Genomic DNA, 15,748 nt, shown 5'->3' with positions numbered 1-15,748 from the left:
AAGCTCATCAATGACCGTTCGGGACTGCTGACCGGCCTTCGTGAGGCGTGGGGGGCTGATGGATTGGAGCTGGATGACGAGGACTGGGTGTCTGCGGTGGCCTCCCCGAAAGAGGTGGCCATACCGGCTCGCCTTCGCTTCGTCCAGCTCAAGATACTCCATAGGGTCTATGTTACGGGGCCGAGTCTGATGCGTATGGGCTATGCTGTGGACGGGTTGTGTAAGCGTGGGTGTGGTTCTTTGGGGACCTTTCTCCATATTCTGTGGGAATGCCCGGAGGTGGTGCGATTCTGGCGTGGTGTGCATGAGGTTTTGCAGGTAGTTACGCATGTGCCGCTGTTGCCTGAGGCGAGGAGATGTCTTTTGAATGTATGGGAGCCAACCGACTACTCAGTGCCGCAGACGTGGTGGGCGACTCTGGTATATATGGTGGCCAAACGTGACATTGCGCAACTGTGGGGTTCCCAGAGGTCGCCGACTGTCTCGGCGTGGAAGGACAACATGGATTGGTGTATGTTTCGGGAAAAGGTGGTGTATGTTGCGAGAGGTAAGCCTGGGACGTGGGTGAAAGTATGGGGCCCCTGGAACGCTTACCGTGGGGGAATCTGTACCCAGCCGCTACTGCCTGATCCGTCACCGGCCCCGTCTCCTTAGCCTGTTTGTCTTCCCGGTTCTGGGCAATGAGTTTACTTAGTCCCCGTCCTGACCTATTCCCCCCCTCGATATTCCTATGAATCAGTGGGGTCCCCCCCCTAGGGGAGCACATGCTGTTGTTTCCGACTGTGGGTTGCCTTGTGGACTTGCTTTTTTTGTTGTTATTTATATAAAAATGAAACCGTCATGTGGGGTCCGGAAGGTGTGGCTGCCAACGCCTCTTTCAACTCCTGTGAATTCCCTTTTGCCGCAGCGTGCATTCTATTGTCTGTATTACATGCTCCTCCTGTTTGCTAGCGGCCGGCCTGAAGGTTGTAGGCCCATCTTTGTATATTTTTTGGATTCTGTAATAAACGGTTTAAAAAAAAAAAAAAAAAAAAAAAAACCTTAGAAATTCACTGAAAAAAACATAGGTTTGAAGGGACTTTATAGTTAGAAATTAGCATTTAAAAAACCTTTGAAATTCACTGAAAAAAACCCAATAGATTTCAGGGATGTTATAGTTAGAAATTAGCATTTAAAAACCCTTAGAAATTCACTGAAAAAAAACAGGTTTCAGGGACGTTATAGTTAGTTGGACATTTCACGTAAAAAACTAGAGAAATTCAGCTGTTATAGTTAGTTGAGCTAACTATAACTCGTTACCCTGCAATGCACTGCTGATGATGTCACATACTACATCATTCATGACATCTTAAATGACATCACTGATGGCATCATCCACTTAGTATCTGATGCACCTCCTCACACCCTAATATACCCTTTCATACACTCACTCTAAACTACAGACTATAATTCTCAAACCGATAGACACACCAATACCAGTTAGTACATACCAACTAACTGATACATAGGTCTACACACACATCCACTCACTAACCCATATAGTCACTTATAGAGGCAGTCACTCATCAATATAGCCACTGATTTATGTACTCATACACCAATACAGACACTCACACACCGCCACTCACCCATAGAGTTACTGACACACCTAGTCAGTCACCCAAAGAATCAATTACAGTGCTATTTACTTACCAATACAGTTATACACACACCACCTCACATATTCATACAGATACTAACACATACTTACTCTCTTATACAATCACTGACACAAGCATACACTCATCCATACAGCCACTCTCACAATCACTCACACTCACATATAGTCAGTTATATACTCCAACACTCACATATACTGTCCTTCACATATGTAGTTACTCAAACACTCTATGCCCCTCCACCCTATGCCACTCTATGACATGCCACTTCACTCCACTCAAATTCAGTTACTCCACTCTATAACATGCCACTCCCCACTACAACACACCACGCCACTCTATGACATGTCACTCCACTCTACGTCATTCCACTCTACACCCATCCACACTAAGACACTCTACAACATGCCATTGCATGACACAGCCTACCACGCCACTCTACTCTACAACACACCATTCCACTGTATGGCACTGGAATTTGCTGTATGACATACAGCTACACGACACTACACCCTACTCCACACGACAACACGTCCCTCCTCTCTATGACACACCACTCTGCTCTACGACACTCCACATCACACCACTCTATAACACGTTACTCTACACACCACTTTATTTCCCTACACTCTACCATACTGTAAGAAACACCAATAAAAGACACACCACTTCACTCTGTTCTATGGCATGTCACTCAACTCTATACCATTCCACCATACAACATTCTATGCCCCTCTACTCTACGTCACTGTGCTACACTCTTCAACACTCTATGAGATGTTACTCCACTCTATGACACCTCACTCTAATACATTCCATTCCACTCTATGAAATGCTACTCCATTGTATGACACTCCACTCTATTCCACTTTATGACACTCCACATCATGCCACTATACTCTACGACATGCCACTTCACTCTACAGCACTCTAATTTAGGCCCCTCCATTGCAAGACACTCTACAAAATGCCATGACACAGCACTCCACTCTATGACAAGTCACTACACTCTATGCCACTCCACTCTTCTCGACAACATGCCACTCCACTCTATGCCATGTCACTTTATGCTAATCCACCCTACACTTACAACTGTATGCCATGACTCTCTACGAGACACCACTCCACTCCATGGCACTCCACACCAGTCCACTCTATGACACGCCACTCTAGTCTACGACCTGTGTCACTCCACTCTAAGACATGCCACTCCACTCTACTGCACTCCATTTTATGCCCCCCCACATAAAGACACTCTACGCAATACCATTTTATGACACACCACTTCACTCTACTCTACGCCACTCCACTCCACTCTATTCTACAACATGCCACACCACTCTACGCCATGCCACTCTCGGCCAATTTACTTTACACCTATCACGGTAAGCCATGGCAATCTACACCACAAGACTCTACGTCAATACGCTCTACACCACAACATTGTACGACACTCCACTCTATGACACTCCACTCCATGACACTCAGCACCATTGTAATCGACAACACTCCACTCAACAACACTCCACTCAACGACACTCCACTCAATGACACTCCACTCAATGACACTCCACTCTACAATTTGAAACACATCCTTATAAAAATTTTAAAAAATGAAATTCAATTAAAAAAACAAAGGTTAAAGATTAGTTATAGTTAGGAATTCTTGATTTATTATTTCTATACAAAACAAACTACACAAATATTAGAAATCCTAAAGAATAACTTAAAGTAAAAATGTATGCCTCAGCCAAAACGTACTAGAACTGGCACACCTCTGTACACAGTGTGGTTAACTTGGTAGGCAGACTACATTAACCATAGCTCACCCTGATACCATGCATGGCTTAAACCCTTTCATATTGCATCACTTATACCATGGTAAATCATAGCATTCATAGAAACTCTTATGACACCTGAAATTACATCATTTATGAGAACACTGAACTTGAAGTCATAATTATAACTTTAGAATTCTAACGTTTGTGTACTTTAAGTGTGTTTTGTATTGAAATAATAAATATATAATGTACGCATGCTGTTATATCTGGAATCCTTTGGCATGGTTTTCCCTGACTTTCTGCCTTCTGACCTCCTGTTTTTGACTTCGCTTTTGCTGGCTTCGTGACTCTGAGCACTTTACCACTGCTGACTAGTGCTTCATTGCATGTGCTCTTATCTAAATGGTGATGACAATGGGTTTATCCATGATTGGAATATTTGGTTCAATTATAAGTCCCTGGCAAAGTGGTATACCATATACCCAGGGGCTGTAAACCAAACGCTACTAGTTGGCCTGCAGCGCTGATTGTACCACCCACAGTAGTAGCCTTTCAAATCTGACTCAGGGCTACCACTGAAGGACCTGCGGCCCAGTTTACTGCCACCTTGACTTGGCATTTCTAACTACTTGCCAAGCCTTAACCTCCCCTCTTATTACAAACCAGTCACCCCTAAGGTAGGCCCTAGGTAGCCCTAAGGGCAGGGTGCTGTAGAAGTAAAAGTTAGGAAATGTACCTTTTTGTTTTACATGTCCTGGTAGTGACAACCACTCAAGTTTGTTTTCACTACTAGAAGGCCTGCTCCTCTCATAGGTTAACATTCAGAATTACTTAACTACCCTTTTAAAGTGTAATTCCTGATTGCAGAGGAGTGGCTGCTTTATGTTTTATATAATTGGATTGGTATTGGCAAATCTTCTTTAGTGGTAAAGTTGGCGCTGGCGTTATCTAGAAATGCCACTTTTATAAAGGGGACATTTATCTGCTTTTAGTTCTTTTGTGTGCCTTGCAGAAGCTCTCCAATACACGTCTGGGGTGGGGTGACAGCTACACCTTGTGTATTACCTCTAGAAAACCACAAGTACAGGACACTCAGCTGCATCTGCATTCATCTGCATACTAATGAGTCTGCCTGGGCAAGAGGGATGGAAGGAGCTAACACGCACACTTGAATAGATAGGGGCCTGGCCTCACACAAAACACTGATTTGCCGCCAACAGATAGGCTGGCAGACACAGCTGGGCTGAAAGAAGACTTGTTCACCACAAAGGCTTTGCTTGGTAGTCATCTCCAATTCAAGGACACATTTGGGTTTAAGTATTGGGTCTATGACCCCCTCTCACTAGATCTATTTGGGGTCCTAAGGAGACTCTGCCAAGAAGTCTCATAAACTTGACATTGCATTTTAACTATGGTAACATTGGAAGCATTGCTTTGCACTGTCCTGGTGAGAAAGTCTGTTCCCGATCCAGGGCGCGGATTGCTGTGTTTCCCCAGTGTAACTGTAAAGGAATTACTGAAAGCGCAAGGACTCTTTCAGCATTGTACATTCTTAAAGTATTCATAACTTGAGATGCTTTCATTGGATTCTTATCATTTGTATCTTGTTTTAAATAGTAAAAGATATACTATTTTCATACCTCACTGTGGAATCTTTTTTGTGGTGTTTTCACTGAGTTACTGTATCAACTTAGGCACAACTGGTTTACACATTGCCTCTTATGTTAAGCCTAACTGTTCTGTGCCAAACTACAAGAGGGTGAGCACGGGCTAATTTAAGTGTGTGACTGACTTACCCTGACTAGAAGTGCAGCCCCTTCTTGGACAGGTTGCATACCTCTGCCAACAAGAGACCCGATTTCTAACACAAGCAAACAAAAGTCAGAATTTTATCCATGGGCGATTGTATGCCCCTCCCTTAAAATTAACTTATAGAGATGCCACTGGGGTTAAAATTTGATAGGCTATGTTACCTTTGAAACAGATATGCAGGTACAGTTTTGTAGACTTTCAACCAGATACCAAAGTGCATCTTTTACTATTACGATATCAAAAACAGTAAATAACTTGGACATAAAGCTGTCCACTAGAAGAAGAAGAATTCTTAAAAACAGTTTCTATGGGTACTTTACGATAAGCAGGGGCTTTTTAGTTTTTGGATTACTCCCTCCAGTATACCCCAGCAGGCAGACTAGTCAGCTAAGTGATGGACCTTGGCAGGACATTTTGTTTTTCTTAAAGGAACTGGCAGGCAGGACAGCCGGAAACTCAAAGAGGATGCCAGAAGCCAGCCATTTCATTGGTTCCCCACTATCACCACCGCATTCGCTGCTGCTGACTTTTTGCATTAAACCCCCAGGTGACCCTTCTGGAGTGAGAAAGCAGGAATGGAGGTGGGGTAGAAGGCTGAGACCAAGGTGAATTGAATACTGCACCTCTGTCCATTCTTTCTTATCCAGGGATAGTAGTCCTCCAGCAGTGTAGTAAGAGTGTCAATGGGCCTAATGCAAGCATGGGAAATAGGCCCCTTTATTGCCCCATATTGTAATTGTAATTGTAATTAGCATTTGTAAAGCACATTAACCCCTTCAGGTCTCTAAGCGCAATAAGAGAGGTACCAACCCTTGCACGTGTGGAGATGTAGTTGATTAAATTATGCCCCATGCTTCCGAAAAGAGAACTGTTTTTAGCTTCTTCCTAAACGGGAGAAGGGCGTGTTCCTTATGTACATTCTCTAGCAAGTTGTTCCAAATTTGGGGAATGGATGTGGAGAAGGCTCTACCTGCTTTAGAGGACATGTTAAAGCGGGGGCAGGCCAGGAGGCTGGCCTCCGAGGACCGTAGCACCCTGCTAGGAGTATATTTAACTAAGCGATCTTTGATATAGTTAGGGGCTTGGCCATAAATGGCCTTGTGTGCGATGCAGAGGCCCTTAAACTTTGTTCTCTGTCTAACTGGAAGCCAGTGCAACTGACGTAGGAGAGGGGTGGCGTGGGCTTGCCTGGGAGCTCTAAAAATTAGTCTTGCGGCATCGTCCAGGGTAACCTGTAATCTGGCCAGCAGGTTTCCCGGGAGGCCGATATTCAGGGAATTAACATAGTCCAGACATGACACTATCATCGTTGATACTGCCATTCTAAGTGTATTGAAGGTGAGAAGGGGGGCAAGTTTTCGCATCTGTCTCAGCATACCTATACATATTCCCACTACTGCTGATATCTGATGTGTCATGGAAAGCTTGGCATCAATTTTGATGCCCAGGCTTTTTACAGCCACGGCTGGCTCCGGGTATGTGCCTAACTCTTGTGGCCAAAAGAGGTCCCTCCAGGGATTGGAGTCTGAGGTGACGGCCAGCACCTCTGTCTTATCAGGATTAATTTTGAGGGAGTTGGCCGTCATCCAGTTAACAGTAAATTTCAGGATGTTTTGAAATCTTGTGTGGGTGGTCGGGGCATTTTCTATCTGGATGATAATTTGAGTGTCGTCAGCATAATTATAGATCTGACACTCCATATGATTCAATGCAGCTATCAAGGGCTGGAGGTAGGCGTTGAAAAGGAGAGGTGACAGCGCTGAACCCTGTGGTACCCCACACAAGAGTGATCCTGGGACAGACACATGGTCGGTCAGCTGTATTCTCTGGGAGCGGTCTTTATGGAAGGATGTCAGCCATGCATGGGCCGTGCCCTTGATGTCCAGTTCCGAGATCCACGACAACAGTTGGTCATGACTGACCATGTCAAATGCTGCGGATAGGTCCAGCAAAACCAGTGCACATGGCTTTTTTTTATCGGCCCTTAGTCTTAGTTCATCCAGCACAGACAGCATCACCAGTTCCGTGCTGTGGTGAGCCCTGAAAGCTGCCTGGTTGAATTGTAGGAGGTGATTATCCTCTAAATAGTGGGACAGGGATTTTAGCACATGCTGTTCCAGCACTTTTGCCTGAAAAGGGAGTTGGGAAATCGGCCTGATATTTTTGGGGTTTTTCGTGTCAGCCCCTGTTTTTTTAGAAGTGGCATGACGCGAGCTTCCTTAAGGTTAGTGGGGACATGCCCTGCTTCCAGGGATTGATTAAGAAGTGAGAGGACCTCGCTTTCTATCCCCGGTAAGGCTGCCTTGAAGATCCGAGGTGGGCAGGGGTCTGCAGATGACCCTGATTTCACCCGCCCTATTAAAAGAGACAGGGAGTCGTGAGTGAGCATGGGAAAGGCGGTGAGAGGTTTGTCAAAAGTGAGGGACGAGGGTGCTGGCGCTAATGAGCAAGGGAACTTGGGGGTAGTGTGAATTTCCGTTAATAGGTCTTTCACTTTCATTGGAAAGAAGGACTGAAATTTATTGCAATCTTCCAAACAGAATGAAGGCTTCTGTTCCTTTTCTTGTCTCAGCTCTTTCAAGATCTGGAAAGTCTCTTTTTGTGTATTGTCAGCAGCCGCAATCTTAGCTTCATAGAATTTTGCTTTTCTTGTAAGAATTACCTTTTTATAGACTGCAAACACAGCATTATATTCTGACCGGGCCCCTGGGTCGTAGGCTTTCTGCCAGGCTCTCTCACACTGGCGAAGGGTTTGTTACAGGTTTCTTAAGGCATCGTTGAACCAGGGGGTCCCTTTGCCTTTGTCCTTTATTCTTTCCCTGTGTGTTGGGCTACCATATCAATAGCGTTCTTTAGCCTTGTCATCAGGGCAGCACTTTCTACGTCAAGGTCTCCTTGTGTAGGAGTGGAGGTAGCTGATTTATGTAGAGTAGCAACCAGGTAGTCGACCCTGATTTTATTCCAGCTCCGCAACACTTTCCACTCCGGAGGTGGGCGGGCTGCTTGCTTTGAAAGTGGGAACCGGCCACTAAGTACATAGTGGTCAGACCAGGGGCAGGGACTGATAGCTATAGGGCCTTTTGAAAGGATGAGATGCCCAAACCAGGTCAAGTGTGTGGCCCTTTTCATGAGTGGGCCCATTCACTAGTTGGCGGAGTTCTAAAGAGATCAATGCCTACTCCAACTGTTTGGCCTGGCTGTCTTTGGGAGTCTGGTCCCAATGGAAGTTGAAATCCCCCATCACCACCATACATTGCTAACGTGAGCGGATGTCATTAACTAGTTCTATGAAAAGCTCAACGAACCTGGGTGGCATTCGCGGGGGACTGTAAACTACCAAAATAACAAGACAGGCTGTCTGGGAGTAAAATTTAGCCCCCAGCACATCAGCCCCCTCAATGTTTTATGTGCAGAGAGTCTCAGCCTTTAATTGGTGATTATACAGGATCGCAACCCCACCCCCTCTGGAACTACCAGGTCGATATTGGCATAGTGCCGCATAGTTCGGGGGCATGGAGGCTACTAAGTCCGGGGTTGAAGACTCCTCGAGCCAAGTTTCTGTGATTCCTAGAATGTCCAGGGGGTCATCTTGAAGGAGCGAGAACACTTCAAGATTATGTTTCTGCAGTGAGCGGGTGTTAAGGGTGGCGAGCCTGAGTCCCAATGGGCTAGCGGGCCGTGACGGGCTATGGTGGCGCGTTGTGTAATTTAGGCTGCCAGTTCCCTTTAGTGGCCTCAAAAGTCCTTCCGACTGGAGTGCGACGGCTACGTTGTTATTAAGTAGCTTCGTGTCTTGGTTTAAGAACAATAGTTCCTTCGTGGAGAATGAGAGGCGGGGGCCAGGGGCCCTGGCCCCTGGTTGGGCACGGACGGGCGTAGACGGGCTTGCCTTAGGCACACCTCTGGCATGCCTGCGGCGCGCGTGCTGCACGTTTGCTCCAGCTTCGCTATTAACCGTGAGACTCCTCCTACCCACCACTCAGCCCTGCTGTGCAGCGGCTGGCTATTCCTGAACACTAGACCGTAATTAGAGCCGGAAGTGATCAAAGCGGAAGTGAGGGAGCACTGGGAGTGAGACTGTATCAGTGCAAAACACAAGTGCAAAGGTGCAATTTTCAAGTTATTTAAAAAAGCTTTAAAAGTTCCAATAGTTTAAAAGTAACAGAGTTTTTCGGCAAGCGCAGCAGCGTTACTAGCAGACCACCACAAGCATCGGTGAGACTCTCTGACTCTGCGCGCTTGCTCCAGCTTCGCTATTAAGCGTGAGACTCCTCCCACCCACCACTCAGCCCTGCTGTGCAGCGGCTGGCTATTCCTGAACACTAGACTGTAATTAGAGCCGGAAGTGATCAAAGCGAAGTGAGGGTGCACTGGGAGTGAGACCGTATCAGTGCAAAACACAAGTGCAAAGGTACAAATTTCAAGTTATTTTAAAAAGCTTTAAAAGTTCCAACAGTTTAAAAGTAACAGAGTTTTTCGGCAAGCGCAGCAGCGTTACGAGCAGACCACCACAAGCATCGGTGAGACTCTCTGACTCTGCGCGCTTGCTCCAGCTTCGCTATTAAGCGTGAGACTCCTCCCACCCACCACTCAGCCCTGCTGTGCAGCGGCTGGCTATTCCTGAACACTAGACCGTAATTAGAGCCGGAAGTGATCAAAGCGGAAGTGAGGGAGCGCTGGGAGTGAGACCGTATCAGTGCAAAACACAAGTGCAAAGGTACAATTTTCAAGTTATTTAAAAAAGCTTTAAAAGTTCCAACAATTTAAAAGTAACAGAGTTTTTCGGCAAGCGCAGCAGCGTTACAAACAGACCACCAAATGGCTGTTCAATGTAAGTATTGGGGGGCAGCAGGGCCCTTAAAAACAAAACTTTGGTCCTGGCACCACTGCACCTGCTGCAACAATAATATTTACATCCCTCAAGAACTCTGCATTGTCACACACCAGCAAGGTTAGTAGACCCCCAACGTCCTCCTAACTGTTATGTTATTTTATGAAATACAGCTGATGCATAAGTTATGTACATTCTGACTATGTTATGTAGATATCTATATTATGTTACATTCTTACTGTATTTTATTTTATGTTGCAGTTGTTTTTATTTTATGTAGTGTTATTTCATGTTATGTTCTTGTATGTAATCAGAGGCACAACTAGAGCCAAATTTCTGGGGGGGCTAATACAAATTTGGTGGGGGGGCTGATTCTTCCAGCAATAGGCAGAGTGGAGATGCAGGGGCTCTAAGAAGGGTTAAAAACAGAACAAAGCCTTGTTAACAAGTAAATGGTCTTTTAAAGACCTGTGAAGTACTCAGGTGCGGCTGCAATAAGACGGTCGCCAGCCCGGGAAGCTGTCTCAGCCCGCGCTGACACACACGACGGGGGGGAGGGGCTTAAGCTCTTTAAGCCCAATGGGCGTTGCGCGCCTGTATGTAATTTGTAGTTGCTTTCTTTTATGCTATACAACTGCTGTTTGTAGTGATATGTATATGCTACGTATGTTGTATTACAACTCCTCTCTATATGTTATGCTATGTTCCTTTTGTAGTTGGTGTATTATGATATTATGAAGCTGATATCTGTCATGTTATGGTATGGTATGTAAAATGCAGTAGTTGCTTTCTATATTATGTAAGGTACATCGGCTGTTATATTGTGTCTCTGCTTTATTTACTACTGTGCAAATAATGTTAGGTAGCTACTGATTATGTTATAGTACAGCTGTCTCTGTTAAACTATATAAGTGCCGGGGAGGGGCAGATTCTGCAGAGGTCCGCGAGTGGATGGAAATCAGTATGTCACGCTGCTCACACTGATTCTAAGCACCAGGAGCTTGATCCGTGCTGCAAAATCAGTGTAAATTGCACCACGCAGCATGCCAGAGTGCGCTGCTTCATTGATGCTGCTCGAGAATATTTTCTACTCCAGTGGCAGCTTTCTCACCGCGAACAGTCGTGACCGTCCACATGAAGAAAATCTTGCCAGGTGCCGTTCTAGCACCCAAAAATCCCTCTAGGGGGCACATATTCTCGCACACCAACTTAACGTTGGCAAGCCAGGTGCGAGAAAAAACTCTGCCATGCAGCAGGTGGTGGAGTTTTGCCAGGGTGGGCATTCATTTGCTAACTCCACCGGCGGAGCAGAATTTATGGCCACCCCTACTATCTCGCTTATTTGTACATCTGCTTACCACAAGTTACTTTATTTCTCTGACTTAAAAACATCAGGAGTTGCATGACCAGTAGCATAGCCTGTGTATCATGGGCCCTAATGCAAGAAAGTAAATGGTCCTCTTCCGCTGTATGAATTGTAAAATACAGCAAGAATCAGTGTTCAGAGGGCACCTCATATCTCAGGGCCCCAGTGCTACGGGGGGACCCAGGGGGAGCTGGGCACGAGCCGGTCTCCCCCTGGGTGTTTCGCGCAATGGAACGGCCACGCAGGTGAGGGAGGGGGTGATCAGGGAGGCGGGAGGCGCGCGAGGCGAGGTTACAAATAGAAGGTGGGCTAGGGCGGGAAGGAGGTTGTGCCCAGGGGAGCCGGGAGGAGGGGTTGCTGTTTAATTTGTCCTGCGTCGCACTCTGTACGGCTGGATGGCGTCACATGAGGAAGTCAGGGAGGCGGTCCGGGTGCTCTGTGCTGCGGGCGGAGCAGATTTATTGCAGCCGGGTGTCCCGGGGCAGGCATGGGTGGGTCTTGAGCGTCGGCCCAGGAAATCGGCTGGGGGTGTCGCGAGAGCGGTGGCGGCCTGCATGTCCCCCAGCACCGTGGTAGAGACGGAGGAGGCAGCGGAGGTGCCCGGACGGTATGTTGGAAGGCGCGGCGGCTGGCCTGCAGGAGCACGCATTACAGCGTTCACCAGATGCCCCCAAGGTATGTGCGTCCGCTCGTCTCGCTTTAGGCGGGCGGTGCGCTGCGGTGGGCGCTAGGCGGGGAAGGTCTATTAGTGCACATGGGAGGCGGGGGAGAGGTGCTGTTAGCTAGCCGGAGGCGCACGCTATGAGTGGCTGGGCAGGGAAGTGGGCACGCAGTGCAGGGGTGGCTGTGCCCTCCGGAGCTTTAGTAGGGCATGACACTGTTGTAGCCCCGGAGCCTGTGAGTGTTGCTTGGCAAGGGGGAGCACAGTTGGTCCAGGTTCATGGTCAGACTTATTTGTTGAGCCCCACCCCGCCTGCAGCCAGTGGTTACCCTCCCATTTGCCTTTGGACCCTCGCTTGGTGGAGCAGCCAGGGCTATTGCCACTAGAAACCAGCTTACGGGGCCAGGGTACCCCGGTACCTGGGACGTCATTGACAGGCAATGCAGGCCAGCAGGTCAGAGCGCAGAGTGAGGTGGGGGGACGCCAGGTAACACGGGGCCTCCTCGCTTGCAGGGTCAGGGCCCGGTACAGTCGTGTGCTGAGGTCAGCGGCCAGCACATGCAGCGGTTACACAGCGCTGTGGTTGGGTTTTTCACCCCGGAAGTGCGTTTGGTGGGGTCTGCCCAGCTGGCGATTCAGGAGCCATGGGCGGGTCATTGGGTATGGGTGGGGGTGGGTGGCTCATCTGTCGGGACTCCGGGTGGCACGCTTGGGGTCCTTGGGAGTTCCTCAGGAGTTCAGAAAACATACAGTCGGAGCGGCTGCAGCGACCCCATGCCTGTTCTGTCCAAACGAAAGGCGGCTGGCAGGAGTATATTGCCGACAGAGCAATTTGCGGCTCCGTCTGGGGGGCCTCTGGAGGGAGGGCGATCTGGAGCGGATTTCCTTTCCCGTGCAGGCAACCCAACACTTGCGGCACCAGCGACCTGGAGCATTGTTGCTAAGGGGCGGGGTGCTTTGGGCAGACGGGGGTGCATTGAGCCACATGGCAGTAGCGGGGGAGATGCTTTGTTACTGGATGTTGATAGCGATGATCTGGAAGAAGGGGAACTGCAAGACGGGGATGATGGGGCTGTAGGAGAACAGTTTGGGGCCGCATTGAGGGGTAAGAGGGGGGTTTCGGGGCAACACAGTGTGTTTCGTATTTTGCAGACGTCAAGTGCGGACCAAGCATTGCTGCGGGCTCCTACAGCTAGGCACTCGCCCGAGGGTCGACCCGCAAGACAGCAAACACACAGCGCCTCAGTTGCAAAAAAGTACGTCGGGTGGTGGGCTGCTTGGCAACAAGGGGGTAAACTACCAAAATCCACCAGGTCCATTGGTGTTGGGGGGGAAGCTTTGATGGAGACGGTTCCTTCTGGGGATGTGCGCCCCAGTAATGTGCAAGGGGCGTTAGGGGTGGGGGGCGCATCTGCCACTGGCGCTGCGGAGGTACAGGTGAAGGGTGGGGGAGTCAAGGAGGCCAGAGTAGAAGACAGGAATATCCACAAGAAGTTGCCCTACATGGGAATTGGTATGTCTTTAGGGTCACATTTATCGGACAGGACAAAAAGCAGAATTTGGAGTCACGAATTTGTCGATGTTTTTAAATTGCTGCATCGGGATATTCAAGCCAAGGAAGGCTCCAAGAAGGAAGAGTGGGAGTTGGCACGGCGGCCTAGGGTCCCCAAAACTATTGAGAACTGGACTTCTGCTTTTTTGATTTTTGCTAGCATATATTGTGAAAATTCCAGGATAGAGCGGTAGCACTTTTTAAGTACATGGATATTATCAGGAAGGCTCAGAGTTACTTCGGGGGCTATGCCTGGTTGTCTTACGACGAGGAATTCTGAGCTCGTATGAGTGTTTCACCTGATAGACCCTGGGGTGATGTGGATTCTGAACTCTGGTTGCAATGGATGGCGTTTTCTCAGCCGCCGGCTACCACGCATACCGCCAGTGGGTTGCCGGTTTCTTATCGGCCCTTTCCATCTCGCCCCGCTCAGCCTGAGGCGGGGTTTGCTGGCAAAGGTCAGTCAGTCACTTTTGGGGCCTGTTGGAATTTCAACAGGGGTTTTTGCCGTAGACAGTTTTGCAAGTACAAGCACGAGTGCTCGCAATGTGGTGGCAGACATCCCCTCACGCAATGCTTTGCTGGTCAGAGGTTTGGTGACCAAGGAAGGGGACAGCGTGGTAGAGGACAGGCCTTCCAATTTGTGTCTAAAGGCTCCTACCCCAATTAAGTTGGATGTTTTGGGACGGTGGCTGGGGGAGTATCCGGACACTGCTGCGGCCAACAGACTATGGTGGGGCTTTAAGGAAGGTTTTAAGATTGGTTACCAGGGCCCGCGTCAGAGCAGGTGGTCAGATAACTTGAAGTCGGCCAAGGAGTTCCCTCAGGTTGTTGTACGGAAGTTGCGGTCCGAAGTGGTCGCGGGCAGGGTGGCTGGTCCATTCATGCAATGTCCCATGCCCAATTTGATCGTCTGTCCCCTGGGGGTGGTGCCCAAAAAGAAGGATGGGGAGTTTTGTTTGATACACCACTTGTCGTGGCCAGAAGGTTCCTCAATTAATGATTTTATATCGCCAGCTGACTCTTGTGTGACCTATGCGTCAGTGGATGATGCCCTGTGCCTGGTACGCTCCGCCGGGAGGGCTGCACAATTGGCTAAGAGTGACATCCAGTCTGCTTTTCAGTTACTCCCCATTCATCCTTCTGACTTTGAACTGTTGGGAATGTATTTTCAAGGAGCGTTTTACGTGGATAAAATGCTGCCCATGGGGTGTTCTATCTTGTGTGCCCTTTTCGAAGCCTTCAGCACATTTTTGCAGTGGCGTTTTACCTACCTTACTGGTCATGCTCTGATCTGTCATTATTTAGATGATTTTTTATTCATTGGGGGTCAGGGCACAGGGCAGTGTGAGGCGGCGCTGATTGCTTTTCAGAGGATGGCTCAAGAGCTAGGGGTGCCCTTAGCTCCGGATAAAACGGAGGGTCCCAGTACAACGTTGGTTTTCTTAGGAATTGAAATTGACACAGTTTTGATGGTAGCCAGGTTGCCGGCGGAGAAGGTGCAGGAGATTTCCGCTTTTTTGTCATCGGGGATTGGGGAACGCAAATTGGAGCTCAGGAAGGTGCAAAAGTTGTTGGGTTACCTCAATTTTGCCTGTAGGGTCGTCAGGGCCGGGAGAACCTTCTGTAGGAGGCTTGGGATGTCTATGTCTGGGGTGTTTCTCCCTCATCATAGAGTGCGGCTTTCTGCGGCCATTAGGGCTGATCTGGCCATTTGGTTGACTTTTTTGGAACAGTTTAACGGAGTGTCTCTGTTTTTTGCGGACGAAGACATGATTTGGCAGGTACACATTTACTCGGATGCGTCTGGAGCAAAAGGTTTTGGCATTTTCTGGGAGGGGCGTTGGTGCGCTGAACAGTGGCCTGAGCGTTGGTTATCGCAAGGGCGCAGTATCGCCTTTTTAGAATTCTTCCCTCTACTAGTGGCTTTGCATGTCTGGGGTGAGGAATTTCAGAACCGTTCAGTGCTGTTTAATGTGGACAATCTAGCGGTGGTGGCACTGATTAATCACCAGAAAGCAAGGGATTTGAGAGTGCTACGTTTATTGCGTGCCTTTATGCTCAAATGTCTACAGCTTAACATTGTG

The sequence above is a fragment of the Triturus cristatus genome, chromosome 2_2 (assembly GCF_964204655.1).
Source record: "Triturus cristatus chromosome 2_2, aTriCri1.1, whole genome shotgun sequence".
Classification (NCBI taxonomy): Eukaryota; Metazoa; Chordata; class Amphibia; order Caudata; family Salamandridae; genus Triturus; species Triturus cristatus.
This window is presented reverse-complemented; position numbering follows the sequence as displayed.